The sequence below is a fragment of the Adiantum capillus-veneris genome, chromosome 16 (genome assembly GCF_014529385.1).
Source record: "Adiantum capillus-veneris isolate H3 chromosome 16, ASM1452938v2, whole genome shotgun sequence".
Classification (NCBI taxonomy): Eukaryota; Viridiplantae; Streptophyta; class Polypodiopsida; order Polypodiales; family Pteridaceae; genus Adiantum; species Adiantum capillus-veneris.
The window spans coordinates 96,300,857-96,326,322 of record NC_140946.1 but is presented as its reverse complement, the minus strand read 5'-3'; the positions used below and the strand labels follow the sequence as shown (position 1 = coordinate 96,326,322).

The following is a 25,466-nucleotide window of genomic DNA, read 5'->3' as shown; positions in this document are numbered from 1 at the left end:
CCATTAGCATTGCATGGGTACACAGATGCAGATTGGGCAGGTAGCATTTTTGATAGGAGATCTACGAGTGGCTTCATGTTCTCTTTTGGGAGTGCTGCTGTTACTTGGAGCAGCAAAAAGCAGCCTACGGTTGCTTTATCAAGCACAGAGGCCGAGTACAGAGGTGCAGTAGTTGCGGCGTGCGAGGTAGCTTGGCTACGCACATTACTTGAGGACTTGGGAGTGCAGGTGGACCAGCATATTTTCATTCATTGTGACAACCTCAGCAGCATGCAGTTGGCTAGGAACCCAGTGTTCCATGCCAGGACCAAACACATAGAGGTCCACTACCACTACGTTCGAGAGCGAGTGTTGGCGGGCGACATCGACTTGGTCTACGTCAGCACAGAGGAGCAGATAACGGATATCTTTAGCAAGGCCCTCGGAGCTGAGAAGCTTCGACGTTTCCGGACTATGCTTGGACTCTGCGACATGCAGAGCTCGAGGGGGAGTGTTGAGATGTCGAGCTCTACACCTTGAGCTTGCATCCACTACGGGTCTTGGCCACTTACGGCATTTACTCATTGGCGCGTTAGGTGACCGACACGGAGGATCTCTTCCAGTGATTCTACAGCTGGACTACACTTATAGTGCCATCCTAGTACGCTTCTAGTGAGTTCACACTTAGTGACCGCATGTACATATGTGCTACTTTTCAGCTTTAGCACTTAGTCATTTTGTACTCTCTTTTCTGTGAAGAAGAAGAAGCTTTCCATCTCTGTGTGCTTTGTGCTTGTCTTGTGTAGCTCTCTTGCATCCTCATTCTTTACAACATCTACTATTGGGCAAATGTCTGGTAGCTCAGCCATCGCCAACACCTTCATTGAACCTCTCTCTGGTTCTTTCTTCATTGGGTGAACCATCCTCTTTCACTATCGCTTTAGCTTACGCACAATCCCTATAAGATTCCCAAAAGTAAAATTTTCTTTCTTGCTTATCAAATCCTCCTTCAAGTCATAGCTTAATTGCCCATCCCCTAGTGGAAAATCTAAAACATGAAACTTGCAACGAGCCCTTCTTTTCCTCTTTGCCTTGACATCCTCGTCGTCATGGCTCTTTCCCTTCTTGTTAGGATGTGGGGCACTTATTTCTTCCTTATCCCATATGGTCCTCTTCCCAATAGGCATCACTAACGTATCCTCCATCTTTGTTGCCTTCTCCAAGGTGACCACACTTATCACTTTTGTCTTTCCCTTTTCCTCTTGGGCTAATCTACTCGTTCCTTCTTCTCCCTTAATTTCAATCCCATAAGCATTTGACCTAGTTAGCACCTACCTTGGCAATGGATACATGTCTTCCCCCATCCTTGGTGGCTTATCACATTGCGGCCTGATGTGGCCCAACTCTCCGCAATTATAACACATGGGCGTCTGCCTCCAGACTCTACCATTGCTTTGTCCAACACCATTCCTGGGTCTTTCTTCACCTCCTGGCTGATTTTCAAACCTCCCCCAACATTGATTATTTCCCACATTACCTAGCATGTTTATAACACGTGGGCGTCTACCTCCAGACTCTACCATTGCTTTGTCCAACACCATTCCTAGGTCTTTCTTCACCTCCTGATTGATTTGCAAACCTCCCGCGACCTTGATTATTTCCCACATTACCTAGAATGTTTAGGTTGAGATTCTACATTAAATCTACCACTTGCCTCATGTCTTGCCTTAGCCCATCATCTTGCACTGCTCTAGTGACCACTGCTGGCATAACCTAAGGAGTAACAGAAACCACTGGTTCATGATGAACCTCTAGCATGCAACCTTGCAAAGAATCCATAGGCTGAAACTCAGACCTCCTGGTGGGCAAAGACTGTAGCTGACTCATTCTTCTCAGCTTCCACTATTTGTTCCTCGCTACCTCTAGAGCATCTTTATATGTCCTAAGCTTCTTTAGCTCCACTCTCCAACATATATTCTCCCAAAGATCAGCCAAGAACTTGTCCTTTTTCATCATGTCAGGTGAGGGTACATGTGATTCTAAGGCCTTGCACATCCTCTCCCATGCCATTGAAAACTTATGTATGTATGCATCTACTGGCTCACCTTCTCTTTGCACCAAACCTTGTACTTCTTGCAAAACTTTGATAGGATCTTCTGTCTTCACAAACTCCACTTCCAATCCATGCCGTAGATTGTCCCAACTTAATCTCGTAGGTGGATCAACCACACGCAACTCCTCTTCAAATGCTTTGGATCAAACTCGTGCATCACTCTTCAAACAAATATGGAGAAGACGTAACATTTGTACAGGATCATGAATCTGGTTGCTAATGCAAGCAACCTCCATCTTTTCCAAAACTTCTTCCACATCTTCATCACTTCTTCCATGAAATTCCGGATAAGAGAAAGCCATGGCTACCCAAGTTTCAATGCTTTGAGAACCCCTTCTAACACACGTGCAAGAACCCAAAACTTTTTACTGACTCAATCCCCAGAAACTTCAATGGAGCTCATCTTTAGATAAGGGCAAACACATGCACATCAAATGAGTTTTCATAGTTAATCATCGGAATTACAACAGGCAAAGGGAATTCCAGTATCTCTCTTAATCTTCTTGGACCGAACATAAAGACTATGCACTGCTGGAAAAAAATCTTCCTGGACACATGAACAGTCATCTGGATTCTTTGTGTTAAATGAAAAGGAGTGAATTGAGGTCCGTTTTGATCATCCATTAAAGTCAACCATGAAGATCCCAAGAAGGCACACCTGACTTATCCTCTGATTTTGCCAGAATTTCAGCAGCATAACACCATAAATGGCTCAAAAGAGCAAAAACTTAGCCACCACAACTTGAAAAAATTTTGGCAGAGTTTCCCGAGAAGTAGAGCAGTAAGAACCCAAAATATAGACTGTATATGTATGCATAACTTGCCAACAATGGTACCCAAGCATCAAGTAGGAATCACTAGTACATAGCCTATGATGAGGTCACAAAAAAGGGTGCTCCAATCACCTATATCACCGAAAGGATCTCACATTTGAAAATCCCCCAGCTCAATAAAACCTCACCATGACCCTCTCACAAAAGCTTATGCAAATCTCATATAGTCAAGTCTCAGGAATGACTATCTTCCAGACTAAGTCTCAGAAATGGCTGGGACTGCCAGATAAAACCAAGTATGCCTCCACAAAGGCGTACAATGGTAGTATCCACAAGTAACGTACAATACCAGACAATGCGCTCAAATAGGCACCAAATGATGCATACCCACGTAAACTACAAGTGACTTCTACTTGCCAGTATATCACTCTACTCCTGCTACTTCTACTTGTGTGAATCACCTGTACCTGCACCTGTACCTATAAGTTGTAACCTATAACCTGTAATTTGTGATCTGTAATCTGCAACGTGTAATCCTGAAGCTGGAGGTACTCGAAGAAGATCCTTCATGGGGGCGCCAAAAGAATGTGAGCGAGATGGAAACACACACAATGCCTTTATAATCACCCGACACACAATGCCTTTATAATCACCCGACACACACTCTTGGTATGATATACACACGCACACACACACACTATGGGGCACCACTTGGCTTACATAACCCACCTGGCCGAGATAGGGAACACACCGATGGAGTGAGAGGAGAGAGACTATCCATTTGCCCACTCAACACAGACACACACACACACACACCAAATAAACTCAGCTCAAAAGAGAAATATTTATGATGTTTAGATACAACTGAGCTTGGTCCAACACAAATGGGGCAAATAGCTCACACAATATGGATGAAATATGTCAGATACAATTACAAACTTGGGCAGAGGCTTCGCTCACAGGAGAAACTTACACATCCAAAACAGCCAAAAAAAATAGTGAGGAATTTGGCAAAATGGACAGCACCATTGTGTCCGGAATGGCCCAAAACCCCAGGCAATATCAAAGTGCTCAAATTCGACCTCGGATGAGCAGTTTATGGCCAAAACAGGCTCCAAAAACAGCAAAAATTGAGTTGCGGTTGTTCCTCCTCTTCTCTCCACACTTTTCTAGTTTTCTTCTCAGGTTTTTCAGTGTCCACACTTCATTTTATCCCTTGGGCACCTTTGGACTTTTGATTAACCTCAGACGGACCCCGAACAGGCCAAAAAATGGCCACGCAGTGCATTTTTGTCACCCTTCTACATCCATCCGCACACTTGGCACTCAACTTTTTCCAATAATGCATCCCACAACCACGTGAAGTGGCCCCAAATATAGTTCTCATGATGAAATTTTTGCATAATTCATCACAAAAAACACCCACGTTGTGTCCGTACTTATCCACGTGCAATTCTTGACCCCATTCGACCTCCTGACGCCATTTGTTTGCTGGATAAGTCAACAATGGCCAAACGGCCCAGTCAAAGATGCTATTTACTATTTTTAGTAAATACTAACGAGGCCAGATGATGCGGATGTGAAGTAAAGATGAAGATGAAGCAACACAAGCTACAGATGCAGAGAAGAGTCAGAATTAACAACTATCCATGAAGTTACGGTCACAAGTGACGGTCACTTAAGTTTTAGGATTTTCCGACAAATGACCACAAATGCGGATTGTAATCATGTTTTGGGCTCATTAAGAGTTCCAAGTTGTAAACATTGAGCTACATTTAGATCCTAGGCAGTGCAGATAGCAGATTAAGTGAGTCTGGCCATTTGGGCGCCCAGCCACTTCTAAAAAGTCTAGTGAGTATATAACTCAAAATGCACAATCTGAAAGGGGATTCGTACTCACTTGAGATAAGCTTTGTGAAGAAGGAGATGGCTATGGAGTCCTTGAGCTCTCTACGCGCGCACATGGACGAATCGGCTACATTCCAATAGCTAAACTCTAACCTCTTCTCTCTCATTTGCTCTTGGTGTAATCAATGCCTCGATTAATCAAAGATTAGTGGCTGATTTTGTGATTAATCTCTCTCTTTTTCATGTTTTCCTCTTGATTAAGCATGCTACTAAGTGTGTGTAGGATTGTGTAGAGTGTTGGTGCCCGATGTGGTCATTCTATGCTAATCTATGCTCATGGTTTGTTTGATTATAGTTGGATTAGTGGTTGGTTAGAGAGTAGTGCATGATTAAGCTTGTGTGTGAGAGATTAGGCCGAATGGTAGAGTTAGTAGTGTGCTCACTCCTTGTAGCATCATCACACCCGCTCCGTAGCTTTCTTTGTGTGTAGGTCTCACCTCCTAATCCTCCATTTGGCACGCACAACGCCACTTGTGTGTTTCCATGCCCTAGCCGGATCGTGCTCCTCGGATTGACATTATGTTGATCTTCCCCCTATGCTAGGATGACGACCCAACACCATTTGACGCACCTGCTTACCTCATGGCCTCAGCCCGCTGATAGCTTCCTTGAGAAGTTTTACATGCTACCGAATCCTCATTATTGTAAGAAAAACACACTGGTATTGGTGATGATGAGAATCGATGTACTATGTACACATTGTCCTACCTGTACACATATGGGTCCCACGTAACCACCAGGCTCTGGACAATGGGCAATTCTTTATTCGATGCACCATGCATGTGTATGTACATATGCGCAATCACTTCTTCCAAAAAAACTCCTAACAATGTCGTTTCAAACAGTATGCTCCTCAAGGTGCTTTTCAAGTGCACCACATTCGGCATACATATCAAGCAATGCCAAGCACACCAGCTCGTCAAGGACTTGTTACGCTCGGACAAGTAGACCATGCTTGATATTTTGACTAAGTATGTGTTATTTACTATCACAAATGTATCCTGATGCTCCTGCCTTGGTAAGATTTTGGCCCTGATCCTGTTGTGCATGTCCCACAATCAATGCACTCCAAGAGAAGACGTTGCCGATAGGAAGCTCCTCAAGCACTTTCTGTGCTTTTTGAAGTGCAACACTTTTGGCATACATATCCACCACACACAGGCAAGGTAGTGCCAAGCACGAAGTTTTTTTTCAACAGCCCCTGAATAACAATATCATCATGAACTACATATGAAGCAGTGCCAATGATAACAGCTCGTCAAGGACTTGTTACGCTCGGACAAGTAGACCACGCTTGATATACATACTAATTAATGTGTTGTCTAAGTATGTGTTATTTACTATCACAAATGTATCATGCTATTGCTGCATTGGTAAGATTTCTACCCCTGCTCCTGTTGTGCACATCCCGCAATCAATGCACTCCAACAAAAGACGTTCTAGATAGGAATCTCCTCAAGCACTTTCTCTGCTTTTTGAAGTGCACCACATTTGGCATACATATCAACCACACACAAACAAGGCAGTGCCAAGCATGAAGTTTTTGTCAACAACCTCTGAATAACAATATCATCATGAACTCTTTTGCCAATACCAACATCTTGCATGATGCAAGATTCCTTCAAGCTGCACGTGTAGGTGATTGCATTTTCTCTCTTTGCATTTGCTGAAAACAACCATAGCTACCTGGCCCTCCATGCCTTCAAGATGCACGCATAGGTGATTTCATCTAGACAAAGGCCATCACTTTGCATCTGTTGAAAATAGGCTAGAGCTTTTTTTCCTCCCTCTTGTTGTGGGTATCCCGCAATCAGTGCATTCCAAGAGACACCGTTTCAAACAGTAAGATCCTCAAGGTGCTTTTGAAGTACACCACATTTGGCATACATATCAAGCAATGCCAAGCACAACAGCTCGTCAAGTACTTGTTACACTTGGACAAGTAGACCATGCTTGATATACATACTGATTAATGTGTTGACTAAGTATGTGTTATTTACTATCACAAATGTATCTTGTTGTTGTTGCCTTGGTAAGATTTCCGGCCCTGCTCCTGTTGTGAATATCCCGCAATCAATGCACTCCAAGAGAAGATGTTGCAGATAGGAAGCTCCTCAAGCACTTTCCGTCATTTTTGAAGTGCACCACATTTGGCATACATATCAGCCACACACAGGCAAGGTAGTGCCAAGCACGAAGTTTTTTGTCAACAACACCTGAATAACAATATCATCGTGAACTACATATCAAGCAATGCCAAGCACAATAGCTCATCAAGGACTTGTTACGCTTGGACAAGTAGATCACGCTTGATATACATTCTCATTAATGTGTTGGCTAAGTATGTGTTATTTACTATCGCAAATGTATCCTACGCTACTGCATAGGTAAGATTTCTAGCCCTGTTCCTGTTGTACATATCCCGCAATCAATGCACTCCAAGAGAAGATGTTCCGGATTAGAAGCTCCTCAAGCACTTTCTGTGCTTTTTGAAGTTCACCACATTTGGCATACATACCGACCACACACAGACAAGATAGTGCCAAGCACAAAGTTTTTTGTCGACAACCCCTAAATAACAATATCATCGTGAACTCTTTTGCCGATACCAACATCTTGCACGATGCGAGATGGCTTCAAGCTGCACGGGTAGGTGATTGCATTTTCTCTCTTTGCATTTACTGAAAACAGCCCAGAGCTACCTGGCCCTCCATGCCTTCAAGATGCACGCATAGGTGATTTCATTTGGACAAAGGCCGTCACTTTGCAGCTATTGAAAAAAGCCTAGAGCTTTTTGTCCCTGCTACTGTTGCGGGTATCCCGCAATCAGTGCATTGCAAGAGACTCCATTTCCAATGGAGATGGCGGAAGGGGCTGCAACTCTCTCTCTCTCTCTCTCTCTCTCTCTCTCTCTCTCTCTCTCTCTCTCTCTCTCTCTCTCTCTCTCTCTCTCTCTCTCTCTCTCTCTCTCTCTCTCTCTCTCTCTCTCTCTCTCTCTCTCTCTCTCTCTCTCTCTGGCTACATGCATATATGTAGCCGCGTATTTTCAATCCATTTTTTTTAACGCCATTGCTCTCTCTTATCCTCCCGCCTTTATCTAAAGAAGCCAATCATTTGTGGCCACATGGCATAGCTAACCTTGCCCCTTTCTCCAAATCGATGTTACATAATCAAGGTAAATAAGGTTGTATTTCAAGCACAGGGAAAAGAACATGTACGTAGATGCTAATGAGCCTGGTCGTACCATACCCCTTGTAAATTCTCCTAATTTTGACAAATCAATGAAAAGCTCAATTTGCGTACATGATTTTAACAAACAATCTGTAGAAGGTCCTAATGTTTTATCAAATGAAAATGGTAGGAATCAAGAAGAGTTAGACTTGTCTAATTTTCAAAATGGATTCCAAGATGTTTTTATCGATGTTATCCCTATGGACTTACCTCCAAAACAAGGGGATGATGACCATCGAACTGAGCTCCTATCAGGAAGCTCGCTGCCTAACAAGCCTCCTTATCAAGTTTCCCAAGCTCAACAAGAGGAGATCATGAGGCAAGTACAAGAATTGGTAGACAAAGGTATGGTGAGGCCTAGCTCCTCTCCCTTTTGTTTTCGAGTCCTTTTAGTGTAAAAGAAAGATGGAACATACCGCATGTGTGTGGACTATCAAGCGCTAAACCATATCACTATCAAAAACAAATTTCCCATACCGCGGGTCAAAGATCTGTTTGATAAGATACAAGGCTCTACCTACTTCAGTAGGATTGACCTTAAAAGTGGCTATTATCAAATAAGGATAGTGAATGAAGATATCGTAAAGACCACGTTCCGTACAATGTTTGGTCTTTATGAATACCTAGTCATACCTTTTGGCTTGACTAATGCACCAGCCACATTCAATTTTTTAATGGAGAACATTTTTAGACCCCACAGCAAGTTTACTGGAGTGTTCTTTGATGATATCATCATCTACTCCATGTCTTTGGAGGAGCACAAGCAATATCTTGAGGTAATTTTTCAAGCTTTAAGGGAGAACAAGCTTTTTATCAATCAAAAGAAGAGTGAATTTTTACTTCAAGAGATTCAATACCTAGGTCATATTATCTCTCAATTTGGTATTCATATGGATCCATCAGAGTTGTAGGTAATTAAATCATGGCCTAACCCAAGGAATCTACATGAGCTAAGAAGCTTTATTGGTATGTGTGCATACAATAGACGTTTCATAGAAAAATTCTCTCAAATAGCAAGACCATTGCATGACTAAACAAAGAAGAACGTTAAGTACTCATGGACTGCTAAAGAGAAAAATGCTTTTGACAAGCTCAAAGAGAATTTTACCTCCCAACCAACACTTATGCTTCCGGATCTTTGAAAACCATTTGAGGTCCAATGTGATGCTTGTGGTGATTGCCTTGGAGCCGTTTTGGTTCAAGAAGGGCATGCCATAGCATATGAGAGCCGAAGGCTCAATGCTGATGAACGGGTCTTGGGCATTTATGAAAAAGAGCTTTTACTTGTTCTACATGACCTAGACACATGGAAGCACTATCTATTGGGGATTCCATTTATTTGCGAACGTACCACCAAAGTCTCAAATACTTCATGACGCAAACCAAGCTTTTTGACAAGCAAATGAGGTGGAAAATTTTTCTTTCGCAATTTAATTTTCAAATTGCTCACATTGCTTGTAGGCATAATCAAGTGGCCATTGCACTATCACAACAAACGAGGGTTAATGTGGTGTCTATAGCAACCCACAATGATCTATCTTCTATGATAGATGAGTATGCTGCTGACCCTGACTTTAAAAAAATAATGTCATCCCTTGCATTGGGAAATAAAGAAGAGCCATTCACCTTGCAGGATGGTTATATTCTCCATGGAAATAGGCTATGTGCTACCCACTCTCTTCGTGAGAAAGTCATGTATGAATCCCATGCTCCTCCCTATGCAGGGCTTAGAGACATTCAACCTACTCTTTGAGGAGTAGAGACGTACTTCTATTGGCCTACCATGAAAGTAGACATACAAGAGTATGTTTCAAAACGTGTGGTATGCCAAAAGACCAAGTATGATAGAGGGAAGCAACCTGGATTACTCCAGCCATTTCCAATCCTTAATTCACCATGGGAGAGTATATTCATGGATTTTATCTTTGGATTACCCAAGTCTATCCACAGTAATACAAGAATATGGACAACAGTTTGACATGTTTAGTAAGCAAGCACACTTTATTCATGTCCAAAAGACTACCAAATGGCAACCCTCTTCATATCTCAGATTTTCAGACACCATGGATTGACAACATCCATCATGTCATATAGAGATCCTAGAATCACCAATAACTTTTGGAAAGGTCTCTTTGAAAATCTAGGTACAAGATTGAATTTCTCTTTGGCCTATCACCCACAAACGGATGGCCAAAGTGAGGTAGCCAATCTTACAATTCTCGATTTATTAAAGACTTATGTTATAGAAGTAGATCAATGCTCACAATGGGAGAAGTAATTACCCCTTGTAGAGTTTGCATACAATAATATTGTCCATACTACTATGGGAAAGTCACCTTTTGAGATCATAGAGGGAAAACATAAAAGTCCCTTGCTACTTAAAGTACATGGGAAGATCTTCGCTGCTGCGGTGATGAGTATAACCGTGACCTACAAGAATCTTTCCAAAAGATTAAGGAAGCTATATCCATCTCTCAACAAAGGCAAAAAGTTGTTGCTGATAAGTACATAAGGGCCTTAACATTCAAAGAAAATGATTGGATCTTATTTTCCCAAGGCTTGATTGAGGCAAACGACGGGAAAAAATCCTACGAGCCATCAAAAGTATTATGCTAAACTAACAAAAAGATACTATGGTCCTTTTCAAATTTTGAAGCCAATCAATGACATAGCTTGTCAACTCAAGTTGACCAACCATTGGCTTATACACAATGCTTTTCATGTGAGCATACTTAAGCTTTTTTGAATTATTTTTGTGTTTTTTTGTATTTTCTTTATTTATTATATTTTAATTGTGATTTTTAGTAATTTTGTGCATGTTTTGATTTTTGTGAGTTTTTAGAATTATTTGTGTTTTTTATTTATTATTTGTGTTCATTTTTGTATTTTTGTAAGTGGTTGTTGATTATTTGTGTATTTTATTAATTTATTTTGTGAGCCTTTTTGAATTTTTGTATGATTTTTTTGAAATTTTTAATGTATTTTTTGTATATTAGTGTGTTTTTGTATTTATTTTGTTAGTTTTTTGAATTTATGTGTGTGTTTTTTTAAAATTAAATTGTTTGATTTTTTGTTATTATAAATTTTTTTTTAAAAAAAAAACTCACCTGCCTCCCTTATCTCGCCGCGCTGAATCGGCTGTTGCGCTGTCACTAGCGCTGAGCTGGCCCTGACCTACCTCCTACGCATTGGCGCTATCTGCATTGACCTCCTACGTGAGCCTGCCTAGTCATTCTACGTGCCCTAGTCCCGCCTTGGATGTCCTACGCTTTTGCTGCCCCTAGTCATCCTACGCGCATTTGCTCCCGCCTAAACATCCTACGCACGCGTTTCTGACCTACCTCCTATGCGCTTGCGCTCCCGGCCCTGCGGCCCCACAGCTCGCGACCCCACTTCCCTGGTCCCGCCTTGGCTATCGATGCCGAACCCACACACACGCACACACATCTCTGCCATTAAAGTTGCTCGTTTTGCAGCACGACCTCACCTCGCCATGCTGGGTCTAAAATCTTGATTGGCCCCTACCAACGGCCCTATATCTTGCTTGGCTGGCAACCTCTTCTACCGGGACTCGCGCTTGCAACACACGCATACACACGCACCAACCGCCTATTATGCAGCTCCCGGAATTCGCTCAGTTGCCCCGGCTCCCTTGAATCGCTCACACCCGTGAACTCGCGAAGTCTTCATACACACACACGCATAGTAACTGCAGGGCTGCTCCTGATGCGCCACCATATACCTGGCCTAGAACGAACACACACACACTTCTCCTTTAATGCCTCTGTAGGATCTCACGATGATAGAATCGTGTACAACTCAACATTGCCTTCAAATACGGGCAGCCGGTTTCTCAATCCCTGCTGCCGATTCAGCTTTGCACCACCTTCTACAGTAAAATCCCACCGTCTTGAAAGTCTCACACACAGTGTGAATTCGGGCCTTTTTGCTTTCAAAGCATAGCTCTGCGGCCTGTGCTTCTTCTGTTAGGCAGTGCAGAGCCTCATGTTACACACACACACGCTCGCTAATTCTGCCACCCCGGCATCTACGCATACCTCAGTCCGCCACAGTCTGGACTCGACCAAATTTTCGATGCCAGCAAGCTATAGACAAAAAAAAATAAAAAATAAAAAATCAAAGAGACTATTCCCACCCTCTTTATCTCCACCTTGGGGAATTTAGGAAAAATCTTGAGCACAAGTCGGAGGTGAGCTCAAAAGATGCAAGCCTAGCATTGAAATGATCAAGTGCAAGAAAAATGAAAATAATTTGCTTGTGATACTCCTCTTAGCACAAAAATGGTTTTTTAAACGGATTTAGCGGTCAAAATCTTTCTCTCTCTCTCTCTTGCTGTGTACGTGAAAATTCTCTAGAAGAGAGCATGGAATATGAAATTCTATTTGATCATTGAATTTTGTTGGCAAGGTTGTACTCAAATTGTGGATTCGTGCTAGAGCTTGACATTTTTATCTAGCATACCACATTCCTTCTTGCACCAATTATCGAGCCATTTTACCAAGGCATGCTGTATGGGTGCTAGTTGGATGTGATCATCGAGGGTGTGCATTGAAATTTTGGGTTTGGCATTGCTTGTTACATTTTAGTGCTACATACGGCAGCTAGACCTACACCTAATGATGACGTGGTAATCCATCTGGGCAAAAGCAACTACAGTGAATGGTAATGACCTTAAGGAGGCTGGAAATTGAGCACTGCCAGGTAGAACTTTGCGTGCAAGTCATCAAAGGAGCAAATTGAAGCAGAAAAATTGAGCGTGCTAGGGATAAGAGTAATAGTGAGGCCGGAAAAGCAAAAGTTGCGGACAGATACATTGCAGAAGTCGGATGACCTATGGTCACTTGCGTGGTGGTTTAATTTAAATTAAACACCATATAGAGTGTGCTGTCAACAGGCAAATCGAGGTCGTTTTAGTTCAAGTCAAAAGTGCGTTGCTAATCTACAATTTTGCAGATAAAGAGCAAATTTCATCGCTCAATCAACTGGAATCGAGGTATCACAAAGGGAGTAGTCGTTGCAGTACAGTGGTAAGTATTTTGCCAACTAGTGCTACAGCTATACAGGTAAATCAGATCGTCGAGATCACAGCTAAGCCTAGCAGAGAGCTTCGAATTAGGAAAACCATTGGTCACCCGTGGGAGAGGCTAGAAAAAGGGAATACAAGTGCTCAGCAGGTTAGTAAGAGGGCTGAAAGAATAATGGAGCAGCAGATGCAACAGCCACAGTCAATGGCACCATTGGCAAATCAAAACAGTTATGATGCAGCTTCAAGCTCATTAATAACAGTCAAATCAGTTAGCGTCAGGTTGGAGTTAATAGGGCATTTCAAAGACTTTCCATGCTACATGGATGATGCAGACAATCGCTATCTAAAATCTAAGCAAAATGCTCTGAAAAGTCCGACAATACAGGTTTTGGAAGTAGAAGAAGCTACCAACATGGCAAATTCGCAAAAAAACTTAATGGAAGATTGTTTGGGATCGGTGTACATGAAGCTCAAACCAGGTAGTGAGCTGGACATAACAAAATTGCACAGGCAAGATCTTCTAGAGGTTAGCAGTTTTCGAGTCACGGTGCACTTGATAAAGTCAAATTACAAAGACAAAAACTGTAGCAGTCTCTATAGAGACATGGAAGGTAGATGGTACAAAGCGGAAACAACTCATCAAGCAACGGAAGAGCCAGATCAATGCTTCATAGCTCATGAAGATGGTTCAAAGTTGGGTTACAAATACGTGTCGACAAGTGGTAATGTTTACCGCTTGATAATGAGCTTACCTTTAGCTTCCAATGCAGATACAGCGGTGGCTCAGAACAGAGGAATCACTCAAGAGACGGGGCTTACTATACTCAATCTGCCAAAAAATGAAGATACAGTCAGCAGGAAAGAATTCCTTGAGGCCATGTGCAAACAACAGTTGCCTTCAACAACTTCGGAAGTCAACAAGCAACCTGAAGCGATAGCTCTCAATTGGATCCACGAAACTAGATGGAAAGATCCAATTTATGTGGATTCTGATTGGCAAAGATGGATTCAAATCAAAGGGGCAAGGACATATAGCGAGTTTGTTCCTCGGACGCTATGGGCAGCGTGCATCGGAGACAAGAGCTACGATATAGATGGAAGATACTATGATATGGATTGTATGGCAGATAAATTCTCACAAGGAGCTATAGCTTTCATCTTATCACCTGCAACTCCACAAGACCAAATTGAACGACGGACACATGACGAAATGATATCCAACCAGGTAAATCTTAGTCATACTGCCACTATTGCACAAAGTCCATTGCTAGAAGATAAGGAAGTGAAAATTGAAAGCCCTAGGCTTCCACAGACACAGGATCAGAATGTGAATTTGTATGAGCACAATTCAACTCCTTTCATTACACAAATGAGTGCCACAACACAACATTCACATGTACAGAACACTGCACATGCACCACAAAATGCACCAACACAAACACACGTACAATCAATGGAAGTATCAGCTAATGACTTAGCACGACTTCACCAAAACCTAGCTCAATCAGCTGAGCTAGATGACAAAGCTGGAATATCCACATCTGGCATAATAAAGATGCCTCTTACAGATAGGGAACACACTCGGATGGGGGGAGTCCAATCTCCACCTCACTTATTGCCATCAGGACAATCCTATCAACTGCAAACAAAGGAGGAGAGTCACAATCCTCTTTTACAATTCAACGGACAACAGAAGCCACATAAAGGATCGAGTCGACAACATAGTCCCAAGACTATACATAAGCCACAGATAAAGGATCACATGTTGATAACAGACATAGAATTAAAGTTGGTCACTGAAGCAGGGGCTGAAACGACCATCTACCAGGGTTATAATGGAAGCTATTACAAGCTTCTTGAAGATGCCACAGTCAAAGATAAAGGCAATCAGTCAAAGCCAGCGTCAGTGTTGGTTTATAAGTATCTACATGTCATGCTGATGACATACTTGTTCAAAGATGCTATGGGCAACAAATACCAACAGTATTATGGACAAATACCTCGACTAGGTATGGAACAAGTAGAAATTGAGGGGCATTGCTACAAATGTGGCATTGATCATCTAATACTTGATTGCCCAGTAAAGTTGCACTTAGATATGATGAAGCAGGAAAAACGAGACAGTATCAGACTGCAAGCAGCTGAATCATTAAAGCAGACATCTCCAAATAGAAAGTCGCTAGAAAGGAAGCAAATCTTGTCAAAGGATACCAGAGACAAACTGATGACTAAAATATTGGAGGTCAAAGGCGTCAATGATATTTCGATTGAAAATCAAGCTGCCAAAAAGGATCAGCTACGTCAGATGGTCTCAAATAGCTTGGAATTTTTCAAGCCTGAGGTTGAAAAATCCGACAAGGATGCAAAGGACGATCCAATGTCAGAGGAAGTGGATGAAGAAATTATCTGTGATCCAGAACCAGAGTGGGCACGGGAAGTCAAGGACTTGCCACTGAAGATTTCATCAAGTAGAAATGTGGAATCAAAGATTCTACATAATAATGCTAATAGCACAGATAGTTCATCGCTCAGGGATGTACCCAAGAATTCAACAGAAGCAGAGATCAAGTATCAAAGCCAAGAAAAATACATCTCAATGTGTTCAAATGATGGCAAGAATCAAAAAGCAGAGCCGGTCATAAAGTCAGATACTAAAATTGTCTCGCCGGTGGAAGATGCCAAAGACACAAAGGTGACACAAATCATGTTTGATTTGAACAATCAGAAGCAAATGGTGTGTCAAGCACATGGAGCCTATCAAAAGATGAACAAAGAGATCAGTAAAGAGAAATGTGAACCAATGGCCATGGTAAGCATTGCATCTGAAGAAAAGAGTCAACTTACTTCTGTCCGGCCGGCAGAGGAAAGTAAAGACTCAAGCAGTTGGTCAAAAATAGAGGCACAAAAGATTGTTCTAGTCACTTTAGACGCAGAAATCACCAAAGCATGTCATCCACAAGCAAAGGTACAAACTTCCAAAATCATTAAAACTCGACGTTTATCAGCAGAAGACAAGGGAAAAGCAAAAGTCCAAGATAGTTTAACCTCTTCCTCTGAATCACAAAAGTCCAACAAGGAGCTCACAAGTGCAGTCAAACAATCAAAGCAAACAGCAGTGGATTCAACACCCCAGAGAAATCAAGACCAACAACCTCGACAAAAGTACAAAAAGGTCTTTCAACCAAAATACCCAACCCAAAGTAAACAAAGACACAAGCAGCAAATCAAAACCTATGTTACAGCCAATGACATCAATGTCAAAGATCCAGTTTGGGTAAATGATCCTAATCCGAGCAATTCAGGTAAACAAATGGGATGGATTTCCTCCCAATACAGCTTAAAGGAGCAAGGCTACTACAGTGGTCATACAAATGTTTGGTTACCTAAACCAAAGATATCAGGCTATACAATAGCAAGTGGCTTCAAACCAAAACAACAAACAGGTGGATCAAGATCAAATTCAACTCAGAATAGGAGATCAAACAACGAGGCCAGGAACAGGTTCAAAAACAGTTCTCAATCTAGAAGGCCTACATATCTTGAAGGGAATTTACCACTCGTGATTCCCAAAGATGGCAAGGAACAGGTACATGTGAATACCAAAGTACAGGCAACAAGATTTGTGCCATCAGATATACTTCAAGCGCAAGGATATTACAAAGGACACAAACAAATCTGGCTACCCAAAACACCAAGACCAGATTTTACACAACTTGAAGATCATTACAGCTACAAACAACGACAAATCAAGGATAAAAGTCCAAAAAGTCAATATGTCGTCTGCAAAAACAAGCCAACATCAAGTAGCAGATACATATGGGTGCCAAAACAGACAAACGAGCAGAAGAAGATTGAGGTCATCCCCAACTTCCAAAAAAAAAAGGAGCTAGCCAATCTTCTCAGATAATGGACCAAAAGTTAAAACAAACAATTTTGACCACCAAGGTCACACAGGCATGGCAAAAAAAAAAAAAAAAAAAAAAACCTACTTTGCCAATATGGTCCTTTAATAACCCTCTTTTTGAGGATCCGAGCTCTGAATGTCTAGATATATACTTTGCTGAGAGCTCAAGACAGTAGTCAAGTCGAAAAAAATGTCAAGAGTCGGGCAGCTGAGCCGATAAATGAGCAAAGCATTAGACCTAAGCTTCAAGTCATAATATTTTTCTGTGGTCGACGAGTCTAGCTAATTAGGCTATAGCTCAAGCTGGAAGAGTTGAGCGTAATTATATCGAGTCGCTCATGCTGGATAGGTGAGCATAGTCACTGTATTATTTTAATCATGGTGGAGAGGCGAAGTGTTCAAAACAAAACACACACGCACTTGTGCACATTAGGAGAGTGGAAACCAGTGCATCAAACGCCCTTCTCAAGAGTAGTGGAAGCTTGTGAAGTGAAGTTAATTTTACATTGTTAGCTACATTAACTCTGAGGAGCACCCATCAATACTCTTCTCTCGCACATCATAAACTTACCCATGCATAGCATTTCGAATGTCCCATAATTGGACATTTGCATTAGGCACCTTTTATTGTTCCACCCATGCACTCACCTTGCAGGTACAAGCAGCAACAAAACAACTCCAGACTCAAGGCAGATCATCGACACTTTTGAAGGGACAGACGGCTTAAACAATTCACTTTCACATTATTTCTATAAGCCCACTCAATTCAGTCCCTCAACACCCATCATTGTATCTTCCCATAATAAGATCATATACCTTTGGGCACTTTTTCCCATGAGGTTTTTCCCCATTGGTAATCTAGGGTATCCCGACCCTAATGTAATGTACATAGTCTTTTTATTTCACTTTTTCCCATAATAACCCAAGCCAATTGCTTCAACTTGAACCCAAATGCCTATTCTCATATTACACCAACAAGTCAACCAAACACCTTACAGTTCTTCAAGACAACACTCAAAAATTATCCTTTTGAAGATACTAGATGGATGCAAGGACTTAAGGATAGTATGAACCTTGTCAATGCTACAATAGAGTAAGAAAATGTAAATGTTTCCTTTAAATGATCAATGTTTTTGTCTTATAAGAAATTTTCTTTTTATTGTGCACAAGTTTAAGTAGTATGCATGCTTAGAATCATGTTTGTGCTGACGACGTCTCTCAAACATCGTGTAGAGAATGTCACTCTACTTTGAAACTATGATATGGACTAAAGACCAGACATGCTTGCTCAATAGCTAAGTCTCCCAAGGCCCAAATGGATTAGTCGTCCATCTTGGAATGATGCTTAATGGCTAAGGTGCTTAAGGTGCTTCATGAATAACGTGCTTAAGGTGCTTGTGGTGCTTAATGGCTAAGGTGCTTAAGGTGCTTCATGAATAACTTGCTTAAGGGGCTTGAGGTGTTCCCAAAATTCAAACACATCCCTACAAAAGGGGGGGTGAGCCCTACAAGTCGGGCATGAGAGAGAACACACACACGCTCACTCTATGCAAGTCAAGTCTAAAGAGGCAACAAGGACAAATGTCAAGTTTCTTTGCATGTTGCCCTCATAAGGTGCATAAAGCCTATTGGTTGACCTCTAAGGGGTCCAATGAGAATTTAGTTATTTAATTTATTGTTTATGCATTTATCAAGTCCTCTCTCTTAAAGGGGGAAGCCACTCACATGCTCATTCTCACTTGGTGAAAGTGCAAGAACCCCACCTCCTTCTCCAAGCTTGTTGAGAAGTTGAGAGCCTACACCAGCACTCTTGGCTATGGAATGTAAATCCAACCAAGAGCCATGCTTGACTGATTAAGATTTCCATCTTCTCCATCTTATTACTATGATGTTATGCTATGCTAGGCAAGAAGAGTGATGATAAGTGGGGAACAATTTCTTTCTCATATGAATGTTTCTTCTTCCTCTTTCCTACCCTCATTTCGTGCTAGCTCTCTCCACCTTCAAAGGTGTTTGAGGTCTTGGGACTGATGCCAGGGATAAAGTAATGCTTTCATTTAGCTAAGTTACGGGCATAATTGTGGTGCATGAAGCTCTCTATCTTCATTTCACCATCAAGGTCTTAAGGAACACAAAGCTTGTAATATATCAAGTCTCTCCTTATCGGAGAAATTATAATACAAAAGCCTTTTGGAGGGGAGACCAGCTGCACATAAATCCGGTCCTCAACTGTTGTCAAGTTCTCTAATTCTCTCTCTTGCAAAAGGATTGTTCATGCCAAGTTAATTAAGTATAATGGTTATGTTGCTACCGCTAATTAAGTTCACCCTCTATGTTCTCAAAGTAGTCTCATAAAAATGCTCACTATAGTTCTCTTAATCTTGGTATTCTCAATGTTCATAGGCCATTTCCATGACAAAGACGATAGCTACAAAGATGCTAGTTGAACTCTTGTAAAGGAATTTGACTCAACTACAGTCAGCAAAAAACAAATACCTACATAGTTGCACTCTAAAGAGAATATTTGGATGTGTGGAGCATTTGAATGTGAGAGTCTAATCAAAGAGGATAGCATTCTAGAGAGACTAGTTGAGGATGAAGATTACTTTTGAGAACCATTTCCACAATATTTATTTGAATCTTTTGACTAGGACCAAATATTGGCTACTCTAGATATGTAAGTAAATGAAACAACACCTACAAACTTTTGTGATGAGAATGGCTTTGACATTGCTCCCTATTTTATGATAAAGGTGTTGAAGGAATCTAATGAAAAATTTGAGTATGAAACCAAAAATGGTGAGAAAAACAACTATGTCATGAATCATGATACAAAAGACAAACAAACAAAGAAAAGCAATCACAAGAGTATGTCATAATTGACATACCTAAAGAATCAACAATAGTTGATCGAAAGAAGTCGACTCTAGAAAATGTACAACAATTGAAAGAAAATGAAAAAGAAATGTTTCTAAGCTCCACATCGGATGTTCAACAAACTCAAGATCAAGAGAATAACAAGGATAAGGCAATAGATTGATTTTTTCCTATAGTGCTAAAATTCAGTATATGTGGAGAAACAAGAGTCGAGATCACATGTGCAGTTGTGATAGATCCTTAATCTATAAGGAAGCTAATTTCTTATGGCACATGGATAATGATGGTAATTACACCAATCAAAGAGATATATGTTATAGTGTACACAAGTTTTAGAATACCAATTCTTAGCTTTGGTGTGGCAAAAGCCGTACTCAATGTAAAGTGTGAGTTTTTTCCTAGTATGTCCCTCTAATCTTTTTCTCGTTTCTTTTTATGGGAATCTACTTAGATGCCAAGAAGGTCTTTGAAAAGAAAAAGGGAAGGATGACACGTGCAGGGAATTTTTAAATGAAGAAAAGGGGGAAAGGGTGGGTGCCGAAGGTGGTGTGATGAGGTGGGTTCTCTCTCTCTCTCTCTCTCTCTCTCTCTCTCTGCGGGGTCTGCTTGCGATAGAGATTGTTGTCTCTCTCTCTTGCTGTAGGGTTTGCGAGTGGTGACATTTCTCTCTCTTGGTATATTTGGTGTGCAGGTGAGGGGTGGCATAACAGTGGCGTTTGTCTGCAGAACTTTCCATGTAGCAGAGCCGTAATGCACCTTGTGAACTCTGCATGGCATTTGTCTACAATTTTTTTGGTATACAAGTTTGTTATCCCCATTCTGAATGCAATCAAAGGTGTAATAGTGGGAGAGGAGGATGCCAGGACGGGGTCGAGCAATCGATGGTGATGCAAAGGAGAGCAACCGGCAGGGTTCGGGGAGCACGTAATTGAGGGGAAGGGTGGTGGGCAGAGAGAAATGTGCACATGGAGGGGAAGGTGGATCATCTACACAGGGCAAAAGGGGGTGTAGTGATAGCGTGCAACAGCTTATAGCCTACTGGACTTTGTTTTTTCTCCCTAGTAGTGTTCGAGCTTGTACGCGCACAGGAAGAGCTTCCAAGCTGCCAAGGTCGATCTTCGTGGCCAATCTCACACTAGGATTGACTGTCTCTACCGTTTGCAGGATTGACTGTGGAGCGGAGCAGATGGGGATAGGACGGGAGCGCAAGAGGGGGAGACATGGAGAGTGTGTACATCCACTCCAACTAAGCTTTAGTTTTAAAACTTAAGGTGTTGTGGGAATCTTGCTAGGAAATTAATTAATGGATGAGCGAATAGACCCAGTATGTTCCTACGATGTATGCCACATGAAGTGGTACAAGTCATGAATAAATAAACACAATTTTATTTTTCATTGCATCTCTCTTGTTTATGGTGGTGAGCTTGTGATGGCTTAGCAGCAACTCAAGATTGTGTTTATGAGTCCAAGTTAATTGATCTTGGAACCTAATTCACTTGAGTGATGATCTAGCCAACACACACTCAATTGTGTGCATGATGTTTCTCTTTCATTCACCCTAGCTAGCACGATCCCATTCCCATCAAGTGGTATCAGAGCTATGGTGTGATAGCGAGGTTATTACCATGCTATTGTGTTAGTATGATTAACAGTCTTTAATTATCATTAACATTTCCATTAGATTTCTCTACCTTCTAATCAATTCATGACTAAGCTATGTGTGGGAAAGTTCATGGTGAAATTCCACTGAGCCACTACCTTCCATAGCTGGGTCGAGTTTGACTAAGAGCTCCTTGCACTTAATTATGGTCAATTTTTTCACTTTTTGCATCTTCAATTAATTTCATTGCGGTAAATTTTTTTTTTCATTGGCTACATAATCTTAAACCCACACTCACAAGCTACCCGAAGAGCTCTCAAGCACCTCAATCCGAGCTCGGTAGCTCCCTCATCCCCATGCCCAAATTCATTGCTTAAAATAGGTGTGTGTGTGTGTGTGTGTGCGCGTGCGCGCACACACACGTGCGCGCTTATCTCTGCCGAAGAAGGGTTAACAAGATATTTTTTGGAGTTAAAGACAAGAAACGTTTGGAGCCTTGTTGGCTAGCTTGACTTGGGCACCCTATTATTGGTTATGTAGGGTCTTGAGTTCAAATGCATGGCCTACTTCGAGGAAACGTGGGCGGACCTGTATACTGCAACAAATTATAGTTAAGGCCTTGGTCGGATCCACAAAGGGAGATTCATACACACAATATTTTTACTCATCAACTTGGCACCCTACCCACGCTTGCTCGATGCCTCTGCCCGCATGTCCGCCCTAACCCCGCTGCCCGGAACTTTGACCCGACTGCTCGAAGATTGCCCGACTGCCCGCCTTTGCTAAGGCTTCCTTCCCACAAAGATCTCCAAAGAAATCCAACCTCCAACTACTCCCTCAAGAGCTCAGTCCCACGAGGCTGCAACCTCAAGCCTCCAAGACTCTTCAAGGGCATGATCCCACGAGCTGCAGTAAAACACTAAAGCTTCAAGCTTCTTGCCCAAGGAGCTTTTGCTTGGCATCCAATCACTCCAAGAACTTCAAGGCATTAAAAGTAAAACCTTTCAAGATTCAACAAGCGGAATTTAAATGGCTCGCAAGTTCAAAGGAAAACCCATTGCATTTAAAAGCTTCAACGAAGCTACTCATAGGTATCTTCAAGATGAGCTTTCCAAGCAACCAAAGGAGACGATTTTTTTTGTGAATAGTCGCTTCACCTTGATGAAGAGGAGCTTCACAAAATTCAAATGAATTTTCTCTTACTCTCTCTCTCTCTCTCTCTCTCTCTCTCTCTCTCTCTCTCTCTCTCTCTCTCATTAAAAACTGTCAAAAGCTTGCAGCCAAGCACAATAGCTTGCAAATAAATTTTCTCAATCATCTCCTAAGGGGTATTTTTGCTCGTGTAAAGAGGTAGACACTAGCTAGGAGAGTCCTCTAAGCTAAGACCCCTCTATTAGCGCAATGGAAGAGAAGGGACTTGGGAATTTTCACGAGAAGGGTTTTCATACTTGGCAAACCAAGTTGAATGAAAATGCAATTGTGGGGAATAGTCAAGCCAACTCTCACTGATTTGACTTCTACTACTGGTGCACAAGTTTTGACATGATCTATGAGTGCACAAAATCAATCCAAGGATGAGCAGGAATTAGGAATCATAATCACTGCACTACATGACAATTATATACAATTTATTGATGATTGTGATACCTCTTCAGCTGCATGGGAAGCACTAGAAAAAGACTTAGAAGCTAGGAAAAAGAAAATCAAAGTAAGCTTAAAGAAAGATCCATAAAAACTACAAATGGAACATAACAAAGATATTGCAAGTTTGGTCAATTGCCTCAAAAGCATGACCACACAACTAGCTTATGTAAACAGTGCAATACAAGAGGAGGACAAAATTGCAGTTCTTCTAGTAGCCTTACCACCTAGCTTTGACCAGATAATGACCATCATTGAGGAGAAGGATCCAATGCCAAATTTTGAAGATGTAATCAACTCTTTAATGTCTGAGGAGAAGAAGCAAGGGAGGAATGTTGCTTCAAGTAACAAAACTTGTTTCAAGTGTGGCAAAGAAGGGCACATAGCAATGTATTTTCTAGCATCAAAGACTTGCAGCATTTGATCAAAGAAGGGTCATCTTCCTTCCAAGTATTTCAAAAGGGATAGAGCTAGCACCAGCAAAAATCCAAGGCCCGAAGTTTATATGGCAGAAGAAGACGAAGATGAAGATGAAGAAGAAGGTGCAACATCCTTCTACTCTACGACGACATTCTCTAGTTTCTTCTGTTTTCCCTTTTCCCTTCAATTATATTTATTGGAGATAGCTTGGACTAGCTTGGTCTTAGTTCTATACATATGTTCTAGGGGGGTGTTTTGAGTATCTCTTAGATTAGAGATAGTTTGTCTCCTGGATTGGAGATGTTATATTGCTCTTGGATTGGAGTGTGCCAGAGATGTCAATTTCTTCAGTTTCTTCCTAGTCCAAACCTCAAGGGGAGGATTGTAAAGTGTGATATTTTTCCTAGAATATGATTCAAGGAGAGAAGAGTGGATTTACCCCACATGCAATGGTACAAGTCTATAGAGCTAGTTAAAGCTCATATCATGAATGAATAAACACAAGTCTATTTTGCATTACATCTCTCTTGTTTATGGTGATCTTGTGATGGCTTAGCAACAACTCAAGATCGTGTTATGAGTCCAAGTTAATTGATCTTGGAACTTGAGTGATAATCTATCCAACACACACTCACTTGTGTGCACGATGTTTCTCTTTCATTCGCGCTAGTGAGCACGATCCCATTCCTATCACTCAAGTTGAGTATTGGGGAGTTGAAGGAAACTTTCTACATAGTCAACTCCCATAACATAAAAAAGAGTCTGGTCTTGACAAAAAGCGAGATGAACATCTTCTTTTGACAACAACGATAATAGGCTTGGAAGAATCTCAAATCATGCAAAAAAACAAAGAACCAATCACAGTGAAAAAAGATAAAGCTAAGGAAAACATTGAAGTAGATCAACCTCGCAAGTCGACTTTACCTTCAAAAAATCTCCATCAAACTTACGTAGCCTCTACATCAAAATCCAAACCATCAACATTGGAATGGAAACCCAAGCAAAAAGTTTACCAACCAATGTTTCCATCACAACAAAGCCTCCAGAAAGAATCAATCATATGTTAGTATCCAAAGAGCACATCAAAGTCAAAGATCTAGTTTGGATACACCAATCAGAAGGTCAGCCTCAACAAACAAAGGTAATAGGGTTGGTAGCATCAAATGAAGCAATCACTAGTCAAGGCTACTTTCAAGGAAACGCTAATGTTTGGGCCAAAAAGTCTAAGGTCATACCTTGGACCTACTCACCTCAAGAAAATAGTTCTAAAAAGTGGAAGCTAAGTTATCAACAAAAGAAAAACACTTTAATCAGGAGAAAGAATAACCAAAAAAGGCAAAACAAAAGACCTTCAAAGAAAAAAGCAATGCGACAAGTATGGGTACCAAGTCAAACTTCTACCAAGCTACCCAGCAAAGCCATGCAAAGCAACATATAATTCTAGTCAAGATAATTGAAGCACGATGATTTTATGAAGGTAACTCTTAAATATGGTCACCAAAAGTAGTAGCTCAACCTAGAATAACTAAGACCAATCATGTAGCAGAAGGCTCCACCCAGAGGCAAGAAATCACAACCAAGAGCCAACAGAGACAGCCGCAACCGAGGGTGCTACAACCTCCAGATGGTGATAGCCGTTTTTTCGGCTCTCTGTAATTGCCATAGTGAGTTATCTCACCCTATCAAATCACTCAAACACTGTGGTTACCCTCACCCTTTCACTGTATATAGGCGCGTGTGAGTTAGGGGACTTTTCCCATATCTCCAGACTGAAATAAAAAACCCTCAATTAGCTAGTCATTGGGCTAGTTGAGCCAAAAAAATAAAAAATATAAAAAATATAAGTATATTATGGCCCATGCGTATGTAAATATTTCTTTGTATATAGGGCCTAAATAAAAGATTTTTTCATAATTATTTTGTTATTTATTTAAATATTTCTACCTAGGTGTGTGTTATTTATGCTCTGTACA

At 41.3% G+C, this 25,466-nt stretch overlaps 1 pseudogene; it reads left to right on the top strand.

Annotated features, from left to right (window-relative positions):
• Positions 1-15,356: 15,356 nt before the first annotated feature.
• On the top strand, positions 15,357-15,693 carry LOC147439501 (uncharacterized; annotated as a pseudogene).
• The last annotated feature ends 9,773 nt before the right edge of the window (positions 15,694-25,466 follow it).